We start from the raw sequence: 26933 nt of genomic DNA, 5'->3' as shown, positions 1-26933 counted from the left end.
TAAGTAGCATTTTAAGCATCAAAGCACAACATTGCGATCATCAAAGTAAGTAGTATTTTAAGTTTACAATATTAAGATAAATAACATAGGATTACAATATAAAAAAGAGGAATTGTGTCCACTTTTCCCAAATACATACTCAGCTTATTCAGGTGGTGGAAAGTTAAAGTGTCTAAACAAGGAATCTGTTGCAACTCAGTTAAGATTTGATCTTGGCATTATTCAAGTTGATCTTGCCGTTGTTCAAAATGATCCATCCGAATCCCTATGTCTTCGATTGATGTGGGAGGTGCTTGCTCTACTAGAGGTGATTCCTCAAAGGGACCAGTTGGAGAAGATTGATTACCCCTAAAGATTGGTGTTTCAAGTTCTGGTTCAGGTTGGAGAGGATTAGTTCTTGTAGGCAATCTAGTCCATATACCATTTCTGAATATATATCTCAACCATCGAAGTAGGTTTCTATTTATGATACTGAATCTATCTATTTTTATCACTTCTTCGTTAGGTAGGATAGCAATGTCATAGGCATGGAGTAGTCTTGTGATTAGGCCTCCATATAGAAGCTTCATATCCCTTTTAGATAGTTCAATCATATTCTATTGGATTAGATAACCAAAAATGTCCCTTCATAATCCACTACATGGGAGAATGATACTTTTCAAGATGTGATGAAGTATTTTGGTACTTAAACGTAGTAAATGTTCATAGCTTTTTGGAAGAATCGTTAAGTTAGGATTACCAAAAATTGTTCCTAAGGCATCAACGTAAGTAGTCCCAACTGTTTCTTCATCCCATTGTCCTCTAAAATGACACCCTCTTTCTTTTACTGGAATTCCTATTATGTTGCAAATGGTGCTATCTGTAATTGGTATATTATGTCCTAAGAGATAATTAGATACCCTTTCATTTTCATCTACATGTAAATTATTGTAAAATAGCCTAACAAGTCTAGGGTAGTTAGGTTTACTTATTTGAAGGATTGGGAGATTATCTAGATTAGCAAACCATTGAATATGTTCTAAATCACTTAACTTATCTAAATCAACATATTAACTCTTATGAACATGTCTAGACTCTATGGAAGAAAATTTCAGGGCATATTGATTAGAATCGAAAATTAGGGGGTCATAATTTTCATCTAATCTCCTCTTCCCTTTATCCCTAGTGGATTTTCTAGAACCCATTAAGATGACAATTATGAAGACAAGTAAGAAGCAAGAATAAGTAATTCAAAGAATAAGTAATTAGAGAATAAATAATTCAAAGGATACCATAGTAGTTCTTCCTTCTAGTGATCTTTAAAAGAATGTCGAAGATTGATACTTGATCTAGTGGGGAGTGGGGATTTTTGAGTTGCAAGAGGGAGAGCAATAGGTTTGGAGTTGTTTGGAGAAGTCCAGAATGTGTTGGGGTCGGTTCTACCGCCGGCCCTAACTTGTGTTTATAAGGGGGCAAGTTGCGGGCGGTGGCACCGCTAGCTGGGCGTTGCTAATAACTACCACCCGTGACCATTTGTCATGGACTTAGTTGGTTTAACCTAAGTCATGCAACAACCTTGTGTGTCCGTCCGCAAAGGTCAGCCTCCCCGAAGCCTCCCATGGTCCCTTAGGACCCACAAACGAGAAAACATGTTAGAGAAAATGTTATGATCAAGAGCACTAAGAGGGGGGGGTGTGAATTAGTGCAGCGGAAATCTTTCAACGATAAAACACGTTCGAACGATAAAAACAATTTCGTTGTGAAAGCCGATTCTAAGATTACTTTAACTTAAGATTAAGCGAGATGACGTTAAAATCAATCTTAAGAAGGCAGTTTGCAGTTATGATGAAAACCAAAATATAAGTGCAAACTAAAATACGACGTTCGTACGAAGAAGCTGATTTATGTCTAAATGCTGATTTGTAAATCACTTGATTAGGCTAGATGCAGTTTAAGCAAGGACATAAAGGCAGTTTGCAGTTATGATTGAAATCAAGACGTAAACGCAAACTGAAATATGATGATCATACGAAAAAATAGTTTTACGTCTAAACGCTGATTCAGAAAGTGCAACGCTTGAAACCGGATCGTATATGCGCAGAAAGCAGTAAGCTATAGAGGAGGTTTGCAGTAAAGATAATATGCTCAAAGTAAATGCAAACCGAGATTTAGAGTGGTTCGGTCAATCTTGATCTACTCCACTTTTGGCTTCCTCCACCGACGAGGTCACCGATGTCAACTAGAGGCCTTCCTTCAATAGACGAAGGTCAACCACCCTTTTACAGTTTCACTCCTTTTGACGGGCTTAGGAGACAACCCTTACAGAATTTTCTCTCCTCTCTTTACAACTCAGAACTTGGAAGAACAGAGGGAGAAGAACTTTTGGCCTTTATAACAATTTTGAGCTCTAAGAATCACAGAAAAAGATCAAGATTTCGGTGTAAGTTCTGTGCTTTTTCAGTGTTGAATGGGTGGGGTATTTATAGGCCCCAACCCAGTTCAAATTTGGAGCTCAAAACTGTCAATTCCCGGAATTCCGGGATCAGGCGGTTGCACCTCCTGACTAGAGCGATTGCACCACCTAGCAGAGCTCGAAGACTGAGCCTCTGGGCGGTGCCACCTCTGTCAAGGGCGGTTGCACCTCCTGCCAAAGCTCGAAGAACGAGCTCAGGCGGTTTCACCACCTGATTGAGGCGGTTGCACCTCCTGCCAGAGCTCGAAGTCTGAGCTAAGGCAGTGCTACCTCCTGTCAGGAGAGGTTGCACCGCCCAGTCTCACTCGGAGACTGAGCCCAGGCGGTGCTACCTCCTGGCTGGGGCGGTTGCACCGCCTAGTCTCGCTCGGAGACTTAGCCTAGGCGGTGCTACCTCCTGGCTGGGGCGGTTGCACGTCCCAGCAGAAATCAGGGTCCGAATGGGTTGATCCATTCGGCCCAATTTGAGTTTTTCAGGGGCCCAATTGCCCCAAGATTAAGTTAATGGGATCACCTCCCATTTCCAACTTTATCATTGTGCTAACTACGATTTTTCCTAAGACATTTACTGCAACTTGCTCCGATGCGTCAATCGCTTCTTCCAGCGAGCTTCCGGCGAACTTCCGACGATCATCCGATGAACCCTCGGTGATGCTCCTGCGGACTTCTGGCAAACTCCTGGACTTGCGATGATTCACTTGGCGAGTTCCGACGAGCTTCTTTGGCAAGCTTATGGACTTCTCGGATTTGTTCCCGCAGAACCTCCGACGACTGTCCGAACTTCCGTCGAACTCTCGAACTCCCAATGTGATCATTGTCTTGACTCCGGCGCAACTCCTGCTACATGTCTTTCTTCCATCGTAGTTAATCCTGCACACTTAAAACAAAACTTCGATCAAGGCAATTAATCCTAAGCAATTAACCAAGTTGTCCGGCATGTCATTGGTCCCTCGACGCTTCGTCTGATTCTTCGGTGCATCGTCCTCTCCTGCAGCCTATTGCCCAATCGGCCAGTTGACTCCGCAACTCTGATATCCTTGGCACAATACCCGCTCTTCTTGGCCCGATGCCCGAGTCCTCGGCCCGAAGCCTTCTGTCGATACGTCGACCGATCGACCGGCCCGACGTCCAATCTTCTGACATGTTCCTCCGGCACAACATGATTTTCCAATTTTAATAGTCTCATCCTGATCGAAGCATCCTGCATCACTCAAAATGCAGATTAAATCATAAACATATATCAAGTGGTTTCATCATCAAAATACGAGATTCAACAATCTCCCCCTTTTTGATGATGACGGAGTTAACCTAAACTCCCGGAGTTTAAACAAACTCCCCCTATCAATATGCCATATTGATAGAATCTTGATTTCAATCTGAATTCAAGTCATTGCAATATTCATCATGAATACTTGCAACACGTCATCATGAACTTATGCGTAAACTTATGCATAACATGTCATGTCATCAACATACTTCTCCCCCTTTGTCATCAGCAAAAAGAAGAAGTACCACAATCAAGTGTTTGTGATAGTGGTTCAACTCATTGCATGAAAAACATAATATCAAGTTTTATCATCATGCAAGTTTGCTATTATCAAATATCAATATGTAAAACTGCGATGTAAGCTTTTGATATCATAACGCAAACATTTCAAGTGTTTATCAATTGTAGCATTTCATCACATGGTAAGATATCAACGCGTAAAATTACGATACAAGTTCTTGACATCTTAACACATGATGCAAACATGGCATAATGCAAATTTGAAAATCATAGCATCAGTGTTCATAGCATCAATTCATATATTTCTCCCCCTTTGTCGTCAACAAAAAGGAGAACGATATAAGTAAATTTTAAAATATAAGTGCGATGCCATAAGCAGGTTCATGTCATTTTTCAACAAAGAGTGATAAGATACCAAATATTCAAACATTTCAAGGAAAACATGACATGGAGATAGCTTTGAAAACTTCTTCCATTTTATTTGTTATTTTATTTTTGCATGAAGGAGGAAAGCTATTTCTGAGTTTACTCGAATGAAGTTAAAATCGATAAGATATTAAAGCACGCTTCATTTTTACAAGTATCAAGATATGTATCAAATCCTTGTACGTAAAAATGACTTCCTTTTTCAAGAAAGAATTTATAAGCAGGAATCATTTCATCAAATCCATTTCTCAAAACAAATATTGTTCACATGATAAATGTATGAGAGATGTATTTGCTAGTTGATTCCATATGTCAAAAATCAATGATATGAATTAAACTTGATATGACATATGCTTATTAAGTCTGGAAGAGGATAATTCGAAAATCCAATTGTTAGGATACCAATAGTTAAGAGAATCCGAAAATAAAATTAACACTTTCATGCATTCGGACAAGGATGTGCTATCGATTTTCAAATACAATCATGAGGACAAAACATGCTTATTGTCATGAAAATTTTTATATCCAAAGCACATAATTTTCAACCTATTATTAGGGCATGTAATTATGTAAAATCATCATGGCAATCGAGTGATTTGATCATTCAATTAAGAAAGTCCGAAAAACATGTTCAATCATTCAGACATATTTTTGCCATAATTTTTCAAATACAATCATGAAGATAAAACATGCTCATCATCATGATAGTACGATAGCAAGTTTACAATATACAAGCTAGCAAAAAATTTTCAACATTTTAAGACACGCAAGCTAGCAATTTTCTCTTTGAGATATGCACATTAGCAACTCTTTCTCCCCCTATGTCATTGGCAAAAATAAGGGAAGACCCTTTACATTAATTTCTAAATCATGACAAAGGTATGTTTCAATCTTATTTGTGCATCATTATATTTTTCAAATTCGAACATGCATAATTTCAAAAACCTTATATTTCATTCATTCATGATACTGAATAAATAAATCAATATTATGAGCATATTATACATGATACTTAAATTTTTAACTATTTATCAACATTTTGGTCATGATACCAAACATTCATCGTTTAGAGTATTCATGACATTAAATCAACATTTATAATACATCATTTTAGTAACAACTCATAGCATTTTAAATCATGATTTACATCATATGCAATACATCACATCATAATTAAAAAGCTCAAGTATTGCATGCATCATTGCAAATCATAAATGCTTCATATCATGATGGTATCAATTTTGTCAAATTATATCCTATCATGCATGATCATAACTTTTCATTTGTATACATCAAAATAAATTAATGAATATTTCATGTATTCATATCACCACATAAGGAATATCAAGAAGAATTGGTAATGAGATTTATGAATCACGTAGACAAATTATCAATATTAAGAGACATATTATGATTCTTTTTAGATAACTCAAATAGCAAAAAGAAAGAATCATCGTAAGTTATTTTGATTTATAAAAAGAATTCTCAAGTTATAATTCCAAGAAATCACGATTCATTTCAATAAATTTCAATAAGAACACAAAGTAGTAGATCTTGATTCATAAATGATTTCAAGTTATAAATCATGGGAAATTAAGATCATAATTTCGATAAAACCCATTAAATTCAAATCATCAAAATCTCAACATGATTTTCAAAAGATTCAAAATGGCATAGATAATTTTATTGATCTCTTAGTGAAAAAGTCAATAAGGTAGAGAAAAATAAATTTTCAAGAAAAATAATTTTCTCTTTTTAGTTATTTTAATTCATATGATTTTATTTCATCTATGCCAAACATGTAGCATGTTTTAAAATCGAAAGTGCAAGTTTTATTATGACAAAGATCAATAAGGCACTTTCATTACCATGAAAATCGAAAATCGCAAGATTTATAATCCATAATTATAAAACCAATAAACACGATTTTTAAATTCTCATGCATAGAATAAAATCATGGTATCAAAACATCATTATATCATCAAGCATGATTTCATATTTTTAATTAAAATCATTTTTGGTTATCATAAAATATGTATTTTTCATGATTATTTTCAAAACTACTAGCATAATCATAAATTTTGGATTTTCATCATTTTTTTTTAACATGTAATTTTCAAGAAAATTAATTCTATATTAAAAAAGAAAATGCATTATGAAGAGCATCATGTAATTTCGAAATAGTTCAAGAGAGTTGAGTTACTTACCTTGTAGTCGAAGCCCATCAAAGCCCAATTCGTCGTTTCACCTTTGGAAGTTCTTGATTCATCCTTGGTTGCCTTCATCTTCTTTGGCCTCTTCCTTCGTTCAAGTTCATTGTCTATTTTAGATTCTTGTTTATTAAACTTATTAAGATTTAGTGTTTGAAGTTCAAGTTCATCATTGTCCTCATCACTTGAGTCATCGCTCAAGTGGTATTCATTTGTCTAAAGTTCCAAATCCTTCCTGTTCTTTGGAAGGTGATTGTGTTCAACATGTTCATCATGTGCATTGTGCACCATTTCATATGTCATCAGCGAACCAACTAGTTCTTCAAGTGGTAAGTTGTTTAGGTTTTTAGCTTCTTGTATTGCAGTTACTTTTGAATCTCACTTCTTTGAAAGAGAACGCAAAATCTTGTTTACGAGTTCAAAATCCGAAAAATATTTTCCAAGAGCTCTTAAACTATTGATGACATCCGTGAAACGGGTGTACTTGTCGCCTATAGTCTCACTTGGTTGCATTCAAAAAAGCTCAAAATCATACAATAAAATGTTAACTTTCGAGTCTTTGACTCTACTAGTTCCCTCATGCGTGATTTCAAGTGTTCGCCAAATGTCAAAAGCCATTTCGCACGTAGAAATCCGATTAAACTCATTTTTGTCCAAAGCGCAAAATAAGGTATTCATAGCCTTTGCGTTTAAAGAAAAATACTTCTTCTCCAAATCCGACCATTCATTCATCGGTTTAGAGGGAAGTTGAAAACCGTTTTCAATGATATTCCATAAATCCAAATTCATAGAAATCAAGAAATATATCATTCGAGTTTTCCAATAAGTGTAGTCCAATCCGTTAAACAATGGTGGACGAACAACTGATAAGCCCTCTTGAAAGCAATGAAGAGTCATTTCTCTCGGGTATAAATCCGAAATGAGAAAAACCCCACTCTGATACCAATTGTTAGGATTAAGAGCACAAAGAGGGGGGGGGGGGGGGGGGGGGGTGAATTAGTGCAGCGGAAATCTTTCAACGATAAAACACGTTCGAACAATAAAAACGATTTCGTTATGAAAGCTGATTCTATGATTACTTTAACTTAAGATCAAGTGAGATGACGTTAAAATCAATCTTATGAAGGCAGTTTGCAGTTATGATGAAAACCAGAATATAAGCGCAAACTGAAATACGACGTTCGTACGAAGAAGCTGATTTACGTCTAAATGTTGATTTGTAAATCACTTGATTAGGCTAGAAGTAGTTTCAGCAAGGACATAAAGGCAGTTTGCAGTTTTGATTGAAATCAAGACGTAAACGCAAACTAAAATATGATGATCGTACGAAAAAACAGTTTTACATCTAAACGCTGATTCGGAAAGTGCAACGCTTGAAACCGGATCGTATATGCGTAGAAAGCAGTAAGCTATAGAGGATGTTTATAGTAAAGATAATATGCTCAAAGTAAATGCAAACCGAGATTTAGAGTGGTTCGGTCAATCTTGACCTACTCCACTTTTGGCTTCCTCCACCGACGTCAACTAGAGACCTTCCTTCAATAGGCGAAGGCCAACCACCCTTTTACAGTTTCACTCCTTTTGACGGGCTTAGGAGACAACCCTTACAGAATTTTCTCTCCTCTCTTTACAACTCAGATCTTAGAAGAATAGAGGGAGAACTTTTGGCCTTTAAAACAATTTTGAGCTCTAAGAATCACAGAAAAAGATCCAGATTTCGGTGTAAGTTATGTGCTTTTTCAATGCTGAATGGGTGGGGTATTTATAGGCCCCAACCCAGTTCAAATTTGGAGCTTAAAACTGTCAATTCCCGGAATTACGGGATCAAGCGGTTGCACCTCCTGACTGGAGCGGTTGAACCGCCTGGCAGAGCTCGAAGACTGAGCCTCTGGGCGGTGCCACCTCTGTCAGGGGTTGTTGCACCTCCTGCCAGAGCTCGAAGACCGAGCTCAGGCGGTGCTACCTCCTGTCAGGAGAGGTTGCACCGCCCAGTCTCGCTCGGAGACTGAGCCCAAGCAGTGCTACCTCTTGGCTGGGGCGGTTGCACAGCCCAGTCTCGCTCGGAGACTTAGCCTAGGCGATGCTACCTCCTGGCTGGGGTGATTGCACCTCCCAGCATAAATCAGGGTCCGAATGGGTTGATCCATTCGGCCCAATTTGGGTTTTTCAAGGGCCCAATTGCCCCAAGATTAAGTTAATGGGATCACCTCCCATTTCCAACTTAATTATTGTGCTAACTACGATTTTTCCTAAGACATTTACTGCAACTTGCTCCGATGCGTCAATCGCTTCTTCCTGCGAGCTTCCGGCGAACATCCGTCGATCATCCGATGAACCCTCGGTGATGCTCCTACGGACTTCCGGCAAACTCATGGACTTGTGATGATTCACTTGGTGAGTTCCGACGAGCTTCTTTGGTAAGCTTATGGACTTCTTGGATTTGTTCCCGTAGAACCTCCGACGACTATCCGAACTTCCATCGAACTCTCGAACTCCCAACGTGATCATTGTCTTGACTCCGGTGCAACTCCTGCTGCATGTCTTTCTTCCATCATAGTTAATCCTGCATACTTAAAACAAAACTTTGATCGAGACAATTAATCCTAAGCAATTAACCAAGTTATCCGGCATGTCATTGGTCCTCGACGCTTCGTCTGATTCTTCGGCGCATCGTCCTCTCCTACAGCCTATTGCTCAATCGGCCAGTTGACTCCGCAACTCTGATATCCTTGGCACAATACCCACTCTTCTTGGCCCGATGCCCGAGTCCACGGCCCGAAGCCTTCTGTCGATATGTCGACCGATCGACCGGCCCGACGTCCAATCTTCTAACATGTTCCTCCGGCAACATGATTTTCTAGCTTTAATTGTCTCATCCTGATCGAAGCATCCTGCGTCACTCAAAACGTATATTAAATCATAAACATATATCAAGTGCTTTCATCATCAAAATACGAGATTCAACAGAAAATACTTCACTCGGGATCCATAAGCAAACATATCCGAAAACACTTAATAATTAATGTAAATTATAAATAGATTTTATAAGCTTTGAACATTTGCCTAACAAAGGGTAAACATGGTCCACTACAGACCGAAAATCTCTTAAAAGTGTTGACATGACATAACCTTTATTTACATGCCTAAAATGGGACTATTAAGCCTTCAGCTGTCCCTCTACAAGCTGTGCAAAGCATGAACATACCAAAAGACATGGACATACATAAGCATTACATCAAACATCCTGTTTAGAAGTTTGTTCATGACATTCTCCCTCACTTATTCCTTCGATGTCCTCATCGAAGCCTTTGCCAACACTGCAACTCTTCACCTTTATTGAGTCTTCAATCATCTGCTCCAACTGCAATGTGCCTGTTGGCTCCCAACTACTCTCTGCTGTTGTTGTTGAGTAGTCAAACTTTTGATCCGCTCTGTTGTTTCAACTCACCAATGACTTTGACTCTAGTGTGGGGTTGGCTGAGTTATGTTGATCCTTGTTGATTCCTGCGGATCCTCCAGATGAAGGAAAAGACCATCCTTACCATGCGCTAGTCTCTTAAATACCACATACTGCTTAAACTAGGTGGATGCTTATTGGAGCTTTAACAAGCATCACCTCATAAACTTTCGAAGTTTAGGGTCCTTCCTCCACAAAATGTCCATCGACTCTTCTTTCATTTAGTTGTCACTTCTAACTAGATTTGCATCACTTTCACTTTCGATTGGCATTTTGTTGGGAAATGAAGCGGATAGTCTACTCTTAGTAGCACTGATCACCATTGGTGAGGATTTGATAACCATTATCTTCTATTATCTTCGAAGGGTCTTTGAACTTGTACAGAGCTCCTCTATTGGATAGATAAGAGAATTGGAATACTCGGTTTTGCCCATTCTCTTAAGAGTTGAGAAGGTAAAGGTTACTTGACTTCACTTGCCTCCTTGAGGTTGTACTCCATGCATCGAGCTGGTTACTGGTCTTCGCCTGCTCTTTGCTCACACTTCTGAAGCACTTGAAGTGTTTGCACTCCTTGCGTTGAGTTAGCTACTATGATTCACTTTCTCAATGCCATCGAACTTCTGGAATGCAAGAAGTTTTCACCCCAAATTGGAGTAAGTCTCTAATAGTTTTGGTCATCTCTGGGATTGTACCGTCTTCTCCATCAACCCGGTCGCCTACTCCACTGAGTAGCGAAGGTAGAGCACCGTGTACTGCCTACTTCATTCCTTGGTCATGCACGACCCGAAGTCCTTCACTTTTGGCTATCCTAATGAGAAGCTCGTTGACACTGGTCTTATGAAGTTCCTTGGCCTCTACCCTTTAGCCTTGTCTTGGTACTTGGATACTGCCTCTGCATGCTTCACCTCCTCAGCCCCTTTCACGACCAAGCACTCTCCCTCCATAAGAGCAAGGAATCAATGACTTTCACGGAAGTCCCACCTCTACGGTACCATGGTGCTATAAGGTACCATGGTGCTACCATGCTCATGGCCCTACTATCCCTCACCTCGTTTCTGTATCACTTTTCTTCACGATCAATAGATATGTCTCTGTAGCACTCCTCCAAGTCCACCTCCATTCTAATTGATGCTTGATTTTGGGTAGCTAAGTCCCTCTGGACTCATCGTCGCTTCCTCGCCTCTTTCGACCCCCTGCTTCAACACCTCTATGTTCTCCAAGCAGCTCCCTTTGGTCAATGGAATGACAGACTACAACTCCCATGCATGGCCTCTGCCATCATGTTGTAGGGTTTGCACTGATTCTATTCTCTTTAGCTTCCTTGGTAGTAATGTTCACTTACTCGACCTTTTCCTCTGACTTGTCGGGCTCCCTTAAGTGAATATGGACTCTGGAGCAGTCCAACTCTCTAGCTGCTTCGATCATACCTCTGCATGATCAAGTCCCTCTCATGGGACTCACTAGTACTTGTATTCTAATACATGGTTCCTAATTCCATTTGACTTACTTCATTATGATGGTATTGTTTAGGGAGAATGATGCTAGTTATGATATGATGAAGTACCTTAGTGTTAGTGGTAGTAGATGTTCACAGCTTTTAGGAACTATCACTAAGTTGGGATTACCAAAAATTGTTCCTAAGGCTTCAACATATGTTGTCCCAACTGTTTCATTATCCCACGATCCTCTAAAATAAAGACCTCTATTTTTTATGGGAATGCCTATCATGTCGCAAATGAATCTATCCGTAATGGAGATGTGTTATCCTAAGAGATAGGTAGACACTCTTTCTTCTTCATCTACTTGTAGATTATTGTAAAACAATCTAACAAGTCTTAGATAGATGGGTTCATTAATTTGTAAAATTGGAGTAGATCTAAGTTTACGAAACATTGGATTGTCTCTAAGTCTCTTAGTTCATCTAGATCTACATGTTTTCCCTTATTGACACTTCTAAATTTGAAGGAAGAAAAATTTTCAGCATGGTATTTTAAATCGAAAAGGGTAAGATCAAAGTCTTCTTCTAATCTCCTCTTCCCTTTGTCCCTAGAGGATCCTCTAGAGCCCATAACTACTGCTATTTAATGTCACGCCCCTCTAAATATCCATGATTTTTAAAATTTTCGTCACAGACCAATCCAGGATCCAAACTAACGTTTGAGGACACTGAAAACATTCTATTCATATTCACATCCATAAAACCTGTGCAGTTTATAATCATATATCACATCACTCGATAATTCACATTTATGGCAACCCAAGCCAACTTGACAAACATGAACAACATTTATAAATCCACAAGCTAAATAAATTATACAATCAGAACTCCAACTATTCACCACAAGTTCATATCACCATAAATTAGACTTAACATTCTGAAATTCCAAATAAGAGAGATCTCCTAACACTTTGATACAGTATATCCATTTCGGTTCATCGACAACATTTCATTACATACAAGACATACTTATACAACAATATCGTAATAACCAACCAGACTTGCCCATTATTCTGAATAGCTATCCACTGCCTCAGCCCAAATCAAACATCTCGAAGAGTGACGAGCTGACCTGAAAGATTTATATAACAACGGAGTGAGCCAAAAACGGCTCAGCAAGTGACAAAGCATATTCAGAACAAAAGGAACGGTTTCAAACGAGTAAGGTATCATAATGCAAGGCAGAATACAAGAATTCTCAAGGATACCATCTCAATAGATACCAAATCATACGTATCATGTCATTCAAAAACATATTTGATCCATAACGAATGGGGCATAGAGTAATTGGAACATATCAATGGCAGATAGGACATTTCAGAACATATCTGTTCATAACAAATGGAGCACAGAGTAATTGGAACATATCAATGGCAGATAGGACATTTCAGAACATATCAGTTCATAGCAAATGGAGCACAGAGTAATTGGAACATATCAATGGCATATGAAATGTTCCGGAGCATATCAACGGCATATGGAACATTTCGAAGCATATCATCAGTGAATGAAGCATTTCAGAGCATATCGAAAACAAATATCGTACAGAAGCTCAAACGTCGTCTTTGACGTTGCAAACATATCAATCTTATCCAAAGCATGTACAGAAACACATAACCAAAGCTCTGGATATCATATCAAACATACAGAAGGTGTAGTGGGATCTCAGTCAGAATGTGATTCATCCATTTCTGAATGACCACCTGACAAAAGTCTCCCACGTCTGGGAGCTCCATCCACCCACGTCTAGGTGAAGTCAAAGGGGGCCGGCAGAGCATCGCAGGCTCTAAGCAATATCCCACCTAGCGGGACCCCACATAGCGGGCAAATAAGCGCATACCAGAATATCCCACATAGCGGGACCCCACATAGCGGGCAAATCAGCGCATACCCTTTACCATTTCTGGCAAAGGTCCAGACAATCCCACACACCAGAGTACAAAAGGGCAGTTTCAACAATAAGTAGCATATATCGGAAGCACACGCGGAACAACAAACGTACATGTGCCTTTACGAGTCAATCCGAAGTAAGCAATAATCTTTCACAAGTATATTCAGATTTGAAGGGAATTGAAAGCAAGGGCACATATGGAATCCAAGCAATCACAAATAACTCAATTCAATAAGAAGATTTGATGAATTCAATGTCCAAAGGAATGAAACTGGAATAGGCACATATCGAAAGCAAATGCGGAACAATAGGATATACATGTGCCTATATGAGTCAATACGATATAGCATAAACGTTACACAACAGTTTTCAAGAATGCAATAATTTTAAGGACAAGAGCATACAAGAATTCAAAGTAGTAATATAAAGCTCAATTGAATAAGAAGGCTAAAGGATATCAATTTCCAAAGGAATGAAACCAGAATATGAGAAATCGACCAAAGCTCGATTTCTGGCAGAATACAGAAGGCACATTGAACAAATGATTCAAACTATCAATCGTGCTCCAATTTACTCAGAAATAATCATTGGATAATACTTTCAGATAAGACAGGCTTCATATGAATTGAACTATCCAACAGAGAGAGTTACAAATAATTTGGTAAGCAAGAGTCATAGAACAAAATCTCTGTTGGCAGAATTCATAATGTCAGATTCAACAGATAACTGGGCAGGTGTTTGGATTTCAGATCTTTCAATCCATATATCAAAGAAAGGTCTACGAGTCTAGTTTTCAATGAAATCAGTTTTGAACAAATCAGAGTTTCCACAAAGTCTTATAGGCAGTTCGGTATCAAAAGATCAGAATCTCAAAAGTTGCACAGATTCGAATCGTTACATGTAAACAGGAGATATAACAAATGCAAGGCTAGTACAATTCAAAGTTCCTCATAATCAAAACAAATGTAGAGATAAAAATGGCAGTGGGGAAAGATCAGGATACTTGCAATATGACATATAAGAGCAATTATAGGAAAAACGATCAGGGAACTTGCAATAAGGCATATCAGAGCAATTATAGGATAAACGAACAGGGAACTTGCAATAGAAAGGATTGAAACAAGCGGGAAACTTGCAATAAGAAATATCAAAGCAATTATAGGAGAAACGATCAGGGAACTTGCAATATAAAGGATCGAAACAAGTGGGAAACTTGCCTTTCAAAGATTTCGATCCGAAGATCCAAAGAAGGTGCCAGCCCAAATCCTTCTACTTTTTCTCCGTGTCCTCTCTCTGTTTCGTTTTGTGCTCCCGTTTTCTTCCTTTCTTCGCAACTACATCACGTGTCGAACATCGAGGCACAGTTACCTGCTCTCTCTTACTCTCATTCCTTCTTTTTTCTTTCCCAAACGCAGCTGCCACAGCCGCCGCCGCTGCCGCTGCCACAATCGCAGCCACGACCGCAACTGCGGTCACAACCGCAGCCCCCTTCCACTGCACTATTTCCTTCTTCCCTTCTCTCGTTCCTACTCTTTCTTTTCCCAAAAGCAGCTACTGCAGCCACCACCGCTGCCGCAGCTACCGCAGCCAACGTTGCAGCCGCAGCCGGAGTCGCAGCCACGGCCGCAGCCACCACACTCGCAGCCTCTTCTTCCTCCCCTGCTCATCTTCCTCTCCTTCTTCTCTTCCAACTGCAGCTGCCATCGCCGCAGCCGTAGCCCCTTCTCTTCTTCCTCTCCTTCCCTTCTTCCTTTCTCTTCTTCTTCCTTTCCTTCTCTTCTTTCCCAGCTACATGCTGCAGTCGCAGCCTCAGCCACGGCCACAGCCTTTTCTTCCTCCCCTGCTCATCTTCCTCTCCTTCTTCTCTTCCAACTGCAGCTGCCATCGCCGCAGCCGCAGCCCCTTCTCTTCTTCCTCTCCTTCCCTTCTTCCTTTCTCTTCTTCTTCCTTTCCTTCTCTTCTTTCCCAGCTGCATGCTGCAGTCGCAGCCTCAGCCACGGCCACAGCCTTTTCTTCCTCCCCTGCTCATCTTCCTCTCCTTCTTCTCTTCCAACTGCAGCTGCCATCGCCGCAGCCGCAGCCCCTACTCTTCTTCCTCTCCTCCCCTTCTTCCTTTCTCTTCTTCTTTCCCTGCCACAGCTGCAGCTGCCACAACCGCAGCCGCAGCTACTTTCTTCCCTTCTCCTCTTCCTTTTCCTTCCTTTCTTCTTCTTCTCTTCTTCTCCTTCCTCCCCTTCTTCTCCCCGACGTCACCCACACCCTCTCCTCTGTTTCCTCTGCAGGAAACAGAGGTATCACAACCTCTTCCCCTGCTTCCTCTTCCTCTTCTCTTCCTCTTCTTCTTCTTCTCCTCTTCGAACGCCCCACACCTCTCCTCTGTTTCCACCTGCAGGAAACAGAGGTGCTGCAGCCCTAGCTGCTGCCACCTCTCGCTCCTCTCCCTCTTCCCTCTCTTTTCCCTCTTCTTCTCCTCTTCCCTTTTCCTCCCCAACCCCACACACCTCCTCGCTGCAGCCTTGCCGCAGCTATCCTCTTCTCTTCTTCTTCTTCTTCTTCTTCTCTTCTCCCTCTTCTTCCTCTCTTCTTCTCCCCACGCCCCACAGCTTCTCGCTGCAGCCCTCGCTGCAGCCACCTCCTCTTCTTCTTCTTCTCCTTCTTCTTCTTCTCTACTCCCTCTTCTTCCTCCTCTCTTCTTTTCCCTCTTCTTCTTCTTCTTCTTCTTCTTCTTCTTCTCTTCTCCCTCTTCTTCCTCTCTTCTTCTACCACTCTCCTTCTTCTCCTCACGCCCCACCGCTCTCTCTGTTTCTGGAAGAAACAGAGTGCATGGGAGGCGGTGGGATAATACCGAATTTTCGGTTTTCCCTTTTTTTTTCTTTTTTTTTTTACAACTTAGCAGTTTAGTCCTTGTAATTTCTATATTTACATATAGGTCCTCCAATTTACATATAAATCTTTATTAATAATTTTTAAAAGCGAGGGATATTACACTCTCCCCCCCCTTAAAAGAAAATTTAGTCCTCTAAATTGATCATAGCTCAATCGATGAAAAGATGAGGATTATGATATCTTTATTTCCTCCTCCTACTCTTAAATAGTTTCATCAATACAATACAATTACATAATTATCCACGAGTGACCGAAATATTCTCCTCCTTGATCCTCAATAGACGGTAACCCGACCTTCAATCAATTTCTAAAAATACTTGCGTACCCTGTAATTAATCGAGCAAGTCGTTACTTCAGAAAATACTCGTTTTTGATGGTCACCTAATTCAACTGTCTATAATCATTAGAAAGCCTCAATGTTCCATACATTTCTTTTAACTAACACCGGAGCACCCCATGATGAAATATTAAGCCAAATAAAATCCTCATTTAACAATCCTTGTAGTTGCTTTTCCAATTCCACTTACTCAAATGATATCTTTCTGTAGAGAGGCTTAGATATTGGGATTATCTCAAGGACCAAATCAAAAGCAAAGTCACATTTGGAGGTAATCCAAGCAAGTCATCCTGGATACATTAGGCAAGGAGATAAATCATGTCCCATACTCTCAAAGTAAAAGATCGACTGATCAAATATACAAAAGTGATCATTTGTTATATATCAATCCATACTGGTATGATAAGAAGATGGCCAATCCATACCAAGTATAATATCATAACTCCAAATCTCTAGGAGAACTAAATCAGCATAAATTCAAGTTCTCCAATAAGAATCAGACAAGAGGACCAGATTCAACTTCGTTATCAAAGAATCTCCAATGATCGTATTTACTTATAGCACATAATGTAGTGGTCTAGGTTGAATACCCAAGTGATAAGCAAAATATTACGAATCAAATCGTAGATTGGACCCATGGTCGAAGAAATATTTGCATTCTTTCATAAACATGCATAATACCTTTGACCACTAATTCAGAAGTTTCAAAATCATATTCAGTGATAGCATACACTCTTACATGGGCTGATGATTTAGGAGGCAGTGACTCTTTCTTCTTGTTCAAAGGGCAAACTTTTATTTTATGATCCAACTTTCTACAAGCAAAATAGACTCCAATCACCCGAAAACACAAACTTGTTTCATAATTTAACTTGTAATTCACACATGATTAAGTCTTTGGTGGTGACTTTCCTTTTCAAATCCAAATGTCTTGACCCTCTTGTCATTACTTTCTGATTCATTTCCAATCATATTCTTATTGGTAAACTTGTCCTTATCATTCTTGTCACTGATCTCCAAAAATTCTTTTCATTGTTGCCAATAATAATCAGTCTCTACTTCCAATATAAGGTGGCAAAAGAAATCTTTTGATCATCAAAACAATTTTGTACATCAAATATCTTCTCTGTTTGCATCATTCATTTTTCTACCACCAATGAAATTAGGTCCACCATGCTTCCGCTGCGCCACTCTGATTCAATATCCCCGATGACCCCTTTCATCCCACTTAATTAATCAAAATCAGATGAAGTAGGAGGACTAAATGTCATCGTCATCCTAGATTCCTAAAATACATCAAAGAAAATTTCCACCAATCACTATAGTTTCATTAGACCTCAATATATTTTGCACGTCAACATATCAAATATTTCAGTAATCCTCAAACAATGCTCTGATACCACCTCTGTCACGCCCCTCTAAATATCCATGATTTTTAAAATTTTCGTCACAGACCAATCCAGGATCCAAACTAACGTTTGAGGACACTGAAAACATTCTATTCATATTCACATCCATAAAACCTGTGCAGTTTATAATCATATATCACATCACTCGATAATTCACATTTATGGCAACCCAAGCCAACTTGACAAACATGAACAACATTTATAAATCCACAAGCTAAATAAATTATACAATCAGAACTCCAACTATTCACCACAAGTTCATATCACCATAAATTAGACTTAACATTCTGAAATTCCAAATAAGAGAGATCTCCTAACACTTTGATACAGTATATCCATTTCGGTTCATCGACAACATTTCATTACATACAAGACATACTTATACAACAATATCGTAATAACCAACCAGACTTGCCCATTATTCTGAATAGCTATCCACTGCCTCAGCCCAAATCAAACATCTCGAAGAGTGACGAGCTGACCTGAAAGATTTATATAACAACGGAGTGAGCCAAAAACGGCTCAGCAAGTGACAAAGCATATTCAGAACAAAAGGAACGGTTTCAAACGAGTAAGGTATCATAATGCAAGGCAGAATACAAGAATTCTCAAGGATACCATCTCAATAGATACCAAATCATACGTATCATGTCATTCAAAAACATATTTGATCCATAACGAATGGGGCATAGAGTAATTGGAACATATCAATGGCAGATAGGACATTTCAGAACATATCTGTTCATAACAAATGGAGCACAGAGTAATTGGAACATATCAATGACAAATAGGACATTTCAGAACATATCAGTTCATAGCAAATGGAGCACAGAGTAATTGGAACATATCAATGGCAGATAGGACATTTCAGAACATATCAGTTCATAGCAAATGGAGCACAGAGTAATTGGAACATATCAATGGCATATGAAATGTTCCGGAGCATATCAACGGCATATGGAACATTTCGAAGCATATCATCAGTGAATGAAGCATTTCAGAGCATATCGAAAACAAATATCGTACAGAAGCTCAAACGTCGTCTTTGACGTTGCAAACATATCAATCTTATCCAAAGCATGTACAGAAACACATAACCAAAGCTCTGGATATCATATCAAACATACAGAAGGTGTAGTGGGATCTCAGTCAGAATGTGATTCATCCATTTCTGAATGACCACCTGACAAAAGTCTCCCACGTCTGGGAGCTCCATCCACCCACGTCTAGGTGAAGTCAAAGGGGGCCGGCAGAGCATCGCAGGCTCTAAGCAATATCCCACCTAGCGGGACCCCACATAGCGGGCAAATAAGCGCATACCAGAATATCCCACATAGCGGGACCCCACATAGCGGGCAAATCAGCGCATACCCTTTACCATTTCTGGCAAAGGTCCAGACAATCCCACACACCAGAGTACAAAAGGGCAGTTTCAACAATAAGTAGCATATATCGGAAGCACACGCGGAACAACAAACGTACATGTGCCTTTACGAGTCAATCCGAAGTAAGCAATAATCTTTCACAAGTATATTCAGATTTGAAGGGAATTGAAAGCAAGGGCACATATGGAATCCAAGCAATCACAAATAACTCAATTCAATAAGAAGATTTGATGAATTCAATGTCCAAAGGAATGAAACTGGAATAGGCACATATCGAAAGCAAATGCGGAACAATAGGATATACATGTGCCTATATGAGTCAATACGATATAGCATAAACGTTACACAACAGTTTTCAAGAATGCAATAATTTTAAGGACAAGAGCATACAAGAATTCAAAGTAGTAATATAAAGCTCAATTGAATAAGAAGGCTAAAGGATATCAATTTCCAAAGGAATGAAACCAGAATATGAGAAATCGACCAAAGCTCGATTTCTGGCAGAATACATAAGGCACATTGAACAAATGATTCAAACTATCAATCGTGCTCCAATTTACTCAGAAATAATCATTGGATAATACTTTCAGATAAGACAGGCTTCATATGAATTGAACTATCCAACAGAGAGAGTTACAAATAATTTGGTAAGCAAGAGTCATAGAACAAAATCTCTGTTGGCAGAATTCATAATGTCAGATTCAACAGATAACTGGGCAGGTGTTTGGATTTCAGATCTTTCAATCCATATATCAAAGAAAGGTCTACGAGTCTAGTTTTCAATGAAATCAGTTTTGAACAAATCAGAGTTTCCACAAAGTCTTATAGGCAGTTCGGTATCAAAAGATCAGAATCTCAAAAGTTGCACAGATTCGAATCGTTACATGTAAACAGGAGATATAACAAATGCAAGGCTAGTACAATTCAAAGTTCCTCATAATCAAAGCAAATGTAGAGATAAAAATGGCAGTGGGGAAAGATCAGGATACTTGCAATAAGACATATAAGAGCAATTATAGGAAAAACGATCAGGGAACTTGCAATAAGGCATATCAGAGCAATTATAGGAGAAACGAACAGGGAACTTGCAATAGAAAGGATTGAAACAAGCGGGAAACTTGCAATAAGAAATATCAAAGCAATTATAGGAGAAACGATCAGGGAACTTGCAATATAAAGGATCGAAACAAGTGGGAAACTTGCCTTTCAAAGATTTCGATCCGAAGATCCAAAGAAGGTGCCAGCCCAAATCCTTCTACTTTTTCTCCGTGTCCTCTCTCTGTTTCGTTTTGTGCTCCCGTTTTCTTCCTTTCTTCGCAACTACATCACGTGTCGAACATCGAGGCACAGTCACCTGCTCTCTCTTACTCTCATTCCTTCTTTTTTCTTTCCCAAACGCAGCTGCCACAGCCGCCGCCGCTGCCGCTGCCACAATCGCAGCCACGACCGCAACTACGGTCACAACCGCAGCCCCCTTCCACTGCACTATTTCCTTCTTCCCTTCTCTCGTTCCTACTCTTTCTCTTTCCCAAAAGCAGCTACTGCAGCCACCACCGCTGCCGCAGCTACCGCAGCCAACGTTGCAGCCGCAGCCGGAGTCGCAGCCACGGCCGCAGCCACCACACTCGCAGCCTCTTCTTCCTCCCCTGCTCATCTTCCTCTCCTTCTTCTCTTCCAACTGCAGCTGCCATCGCCGCAGCCGTAGCCCCTTCTCTTCTTCCTCTCCTTCCCTTCTTCCTTTCTCTTCTTCTTCCTTTCCTTCTCTTCTTTCCCAGCTACATGCTGCAGTCGCAGCCTCAGCCACGGCCACAGCCTTTTCTTCCTCCCCTGCTCATCTTCCTCTCCTTCTTCTCTTCCAATTGCAGCTGCCATCGCCGCAGCCGCAGCCCCTTCTCTTCTTCCTCTCCTTCCCTTCTTCCTTTCTCTTCTTCTTACTTTCCTTCTCTTCTTTCCCAGCTGCATGCTGCAGTCGCAGCCTCAGCCACGGCCACAGCCTTTTCTTCCTCCCCTGCTCATCTTCCTCTCCTTCTTCTCTTCCAACTGCAGCTGCCATCGCCGCAGCCGCAGCCCCTACTCTTCTTCCTCTCCTCCCCTTCTTCCTTTCTCTTCTTCTTTCCCTGCCACAGCTGCAGCTGCCACAACCGCAGCCGCAGCTACTTTCTTCCCTTCTCCTCTTCCTTTTCCTTCCTTTCTTCTTCTTCTCTTCTTCTCCTTCCTCCCCTTCTTCTCCCCGACGTCACCCACACCCTCTCCTCTGTTTCCTCTGCAGGAAACAGAGGTATCACAACCTCTTCCCCTGCTTCCTCTTCCTCTTCTCTTCCTCTTCTTCTTCTTCTCCTCTTCGAACGCCCCACACCTCTCCTCTGTTTCCACCTGCAGGAAACAGAGGTGCTGCAGCCCTAGCTGCTGCCACCTCTCGCTCCTCTCCCTCTTCCCTCTCTTTTCCCTCTTCTTCTCCTCTTCCCTTTTCCTCCCCAACCCCACACACCTCCTCGCTGCAGCCTTGCCGCAGCTATCCTCTTCTCTTCTTCTTCTTCTTCTTCTTCTCTTCTCCCTCTTCTTCCTCTCTTCTTCTCCCCACGCCCCACAGCTTCTCGCTGCAGCCCTCGCTGCAGCCACCTCCTCTTCTTCTTCTTCTCCTTCTTCTTCTTCTCTACTCCCTCTTCTTCCTCCTCTCTTCTTTTCCCTCTTCTTCTTCTTCTTCTTCTTCTTCTTCTTCTCTTCTCCCTCTTCTTCCTCTCTTCTTCTACCACTCTCCTTCTCCTCACGCCCCACCGCTCTCTCTGTTTCTGGAAGAAACAGAGTGCATGGGAGGCGGTGGGATAATACCGAATTTTCGGTTTTCCCTTTTTTTTTCTTTTTTTTTTACAACTTAGCAGTTTAGTCCTTGTAATTTCTATATTTACATATAGGTCCTCCAATTTACATATAAATCTTTATTAATAATTTTTAAAAGCGAGGGATATTACATTTAAGAAGATAGTAATGAGCAAGAGTAAATGACTCAAAAACAGAATTTAAAGGTTTCTCAGAGAATACCTTAAGTGATATCCTTAAGAGAATGAGAGAATTGCTGATCTTTTACTTTCAAATGAGGAGTATTTGGGATGCTAAGATGGGAGAAATGGAGGTGGAGAAGCTTTGATGGTGTAAAGAGGGGAAGGGAGTGAGTTAGGGTCGGTTCCACCGTCGGCCCTAGCTCGGTTTAAAGGGGGCAAGATTATGGGTGGTTGCATCGCTGGCTGGGGCAATGCAACCGCTTGCAACCCGTGACAGCCGGCGGTGCTACCGCCAGTTGGGCGGTGCCACCGCCTACAAGCGGTGAGCACTTGTTTGGGGGGTGTATGGGCTGATTTAGATGTTTTCAACTTGAGGAGAGTTTTCGTTTGTGGAGCAATCAACTTTACTTTTGTAATTACATAAGAGTTTCCATTTCAAGATGAGAAATTTCGTACGTTCAAGATAGATCTTGTGACGCGCATATTCTACTTTAAATGTCGTACACAATTTTAGACATGTTCATGACTTATTATCCAAGTTGGTAAAATTTGCAAGTTTATGACAAACTTTGCTTGCAAGACGTAAGTTCATGATATAGTTGGATCCGAAGGTAAAGAAGAAATCAATTCGATGAGTTCAGAAATCCGGAGGGTATGTGAAGGGAGAATTATGAGTTTCAAAATCTGAGAGATTAAACAGGATTGTATTAGTATCACTCTGCAATATAAATTTTCTAATCTTCTTTTTACTATTTAGGCTAGAGAGCATTACGTGTTCTCTTGGATGTCGAGTCATGAATATCGAGTACCCAAAAAGCAAGATATTATCTCTTGCTCCTAGCTTTTGATGGTGTATGTTTCTACAAGAATGGGTGATTTTCAGGTACCCATTTACTATTGGGTGCCTCAAAAACTGAACTACATTGTTTATCATGTTGCATAGAGTTTATCATGGTTCCTTTAGGAACCCAAATTAATTTGTTCGGACTAATTTTCTTGAATGGATACTGATGCGTTTTGTGTCTATATTTGCAACAAAAGTTGCATTTGCTTTGGTGTCGAACATGTAAGATGGGGCCTTTTATGAAGGTGGTTGGATTTTGGTGAGGACTTCTCACAAATCCGATTCCACTTCTTTTGGGAACGTGACCCTTGTTTGCAAGGATCATGTTCAAAGACTTGCTATCAAACTCGAATTTCTTCAAGGTGTCCTTAAGTAGCAAGTTTTCCTTTTGGAGAGTTTCTATATCATGGCATTTTTCACATTGAGCTAAACTATCATGATATTCAGTTTTTAATTTATCAAAATTGCTAACAAGACTATCATGCTTATTTTTCAGCAATTTATATTTTCTACTAATTATTTTATTTTCATCAAATAAGTCATGGAAGGCATTTAATAATTAATCAAATGATAAATCTGCATCAATTAAATTTATTACCTCTTCTCCGATAGCCATTAAAGCGTAATGAGCAACTTGCTCGGTGTTGGACTCCTCTTCTTCGGACGCGCTCTGAGTCATCCCACGTTGCTTTGAGCACCTTCTTCTTTGATGTTCTCTTCTTGGCTTGGGGATAATCACATTTGTAGTGTCCCAGCTTTTTGCACTCGTAGCAAATAACTTGGTCCTTTTTGGGTTCAAGTTTATTTTTTGTGTCACTTTTAAACTTGTTTCTCTTAATAAATTTTTTGGATTTCCTTGTTAGAAGTGCCAAGTCATCGTCACAGTCCACATCACTTGAGTTTTCTCTCATGTGGTCATCTAAAGTTCTAAGTGTCATATCCTTCCTGTTCTTTGGAAGGATGTCTTCTTGGTCTTCATGAGCCTTGCAAGTCATTTTATAGGTCATTAATGACCTGATTAGTTCTTCAAGAGGGAAGTTGTTTAAATCTTTAGCCTCTTGAATAGCAGTGACTTTAGGGTCCCAACTCTTAGGAAGGGATCTTAGAATCTTATTTATGAGAACAAAATTTGAAAAACTTTTGTTGAGTCCTTTTAGACCATTAACGACATCCGTGAAACGGGTGTACATGTCGCCAATAGTCTCTCTCGGTTTCATTCGAAAAAATTCAAAAGAATATATCAAAAGATTGATTTTTGACTCTTCACTCTACTTGTGCCTTCGTGAGTCACTTCGAGTGTATGCCAAATATCAAACACGGTTCACAACCGAAAATGATTGAACTCATTTTTATCAAGCATACAAAATAAGGCATTCACAGCCTTTGCATTAAGAGCGAAAGTCTTCTTCTCTAATTCATTACAATCGATCATTGGAAGAGAAGACTTCAAAAATCCATTTTCGATAAGATTCCAAAGTTCAAAATCCATTGAAATAAGGAAGATCCTCATTCGAGTCTTCCAATAGGTGCAGTCCATCCCATTGAACATGGGTGGACGTGTAATATAGTAGCCCTCTTGGTTTCCGACGTATGCCATCTCTCTTGGGTTTTAATCCATTTGAGAGTTAACCCCGCTTTGATACTAATTATTAGGATCAAGAGCATTAAGAGGGGGGGGGGTGTGAATTAGTGCAGTAGAAATCTTTCAACGATTAAAACTGCGTTCGTACGTTTAAAATCGATTCCGACATAAAAGTCGTTTCATGCAGATAATATTTGAAGTAAAGTAAGGAAGGCAGTTTGCAGTTAAGATAGAAATCAGAATGTAAGCGCAAACTGAAATATGATGTTCGTACGATAAAATTGATTTCCGTCTTAACGCCAATTCGGAAAATACTTAACTAAGAAACACGTTCTTAAATGAACAGATGGCAGTAAGCTACTGAGGAGGTTTGCAGTAAAGATAAGATGCTTAAAGTAAATGCAAACCGAGATTTAGAGTGGTTCGGTCAGTCTTGACCTATATCCACTTTTGGCTTCCTCCACCAATGAGGTCACCGACGTCCACTAGAGGCCTTCCTTCAATAGGTGAAGGCCAACCACCCTTTTACAGTTTCACTCTTTTTGACGGGCTTAGGAGACAACCCTTACAAAATTTCTATCCTCTCTTGAAAGATAAAAACTTGGAAGAAAAGAGGGAGGAGAACTTCTAACCTTTACAACACTTTTAAGATCTATAAATCACAGAGTTGTTGAATCTCGGATTTTGATGATGAAACTAATTGATTGTGTTTAAATGTTTGACTATATTTTGAGTGATACAGGTCTACTCGATCAGGATTAGACAATTAACGCAGGAGGAATTGACGTTGCGTCGGAGGAGATCACGTCAGGATATTGGATGGCAGAAGGCTTCGGGCGTCGGGCATCGGGCCAAGGAGAGCGAAATTGTGCCAAGGATATCGGGGTTGCGGAGGTCAACCGCCGATTGGGCAACAAGCCGCAAGAGAGGACGATGCACCGAAGAATCGGATGAAGCGCCAACCAATGACGTGCCGGGCAACAGAATGTCAATTTGCGTTATAATAATTGTCTAGATCGGAGTAGAGTGTTTGCTTGTGTGTGCAGGATTAACTACGATAACCAGAAAACACAAAGCGAGAATACCGGAGTCAAGTTCGATGGACGTTTAAGAGTCCGAAGAATCGTCGGAGATGCTGCCAGAACCAACCGAGAAGAAATCGGGAACTTGTCGGAATTTTCGGAAGTTCGCCGAAGAGATCGTCGGAGGTTCACGGAGATCACCGAGAAGGCTCGGCTACTCATTAAAGTCATCACAAGTTCGGGAGCTTGCTAGAAGCCCGTCAGCAGAAAGTTCGTCGGAAAGCTCGCCAGAACAAGACTCGACGTTCGCGGTTGAAAATTTGCTTAGGATGTGTTTTGGTTATGTAGTCCACTTGTAATTAGGATTAGGATTAAGAGATAATCCTATATCCTGGTTAGGGGCCAACTGGGCCCAAAGTCATAGTTGGTTTAGGCTAAAAATTAAGCTAAACCAGCGAACTAGAGAGCCAAGATTGAAGCCCAACTAGTGGCTGAAAACACTGTAGTCGGGCTGAAAACACTGTAGGCGGTGGCACCGCCCAACACCCGAGAGCTGGGCGGTGACACCTCCTGGCTGGGCGGTGGCACCGCCCAGCACCCGAGCCCTGGGCGGTGGCACCGCTTGGCTGGGCGGTGGCACCTCCAATAGCGGGAACCCAAAGAGAATTCAAATTTTGAAGCCCAAATTTGAATCCTCTTGAGGCCTATAAATACCCCTCAAATCTCAGCTGAGAGAACAACTTTTTGAGCAGCAAGTGTTTGAGAGAAAAGCCTTAGAAAAGTGTTAGCTTGTCTTGTTTTTAATTTGCTAGTGTTCACCTCCTTCTTTCTTGTTGAAAATCTGTAAGAGAGTGAACCGCTTGTAAAAGTTGTAAGAGGGGTATTCACCCTTCACTTTCAAGAGATTTGCTAGTGGAAGGTGGAAGCCTCATTGAAGAGGGGCCTCGCAAGTGGATGTAGGTCACTTGACCGAACCACTTTAAAAACGGCGTAATCTCTGGTTTGCATTTCTTATTGTCATTTACATT

This window comes from Musa acuminata, chromosome BXJ3-4, assembly GCF_036884655.1.
Source record: "Musa acuminata AAA Group cultivar baxijiao chromosome BXJ3-4, Cavendish_Baxijiao_AAA, whole genome shotgun sequence".
Classification (NCBI taxonomy): Eukaryota; Viridiplantae; Streptophyta; class Magnoliopsida; order Zingiberales; family Musaceae; genus Musa; species Musa acuminata.
Note: the sequence above shows the minus strand (reverse complement) of the source record.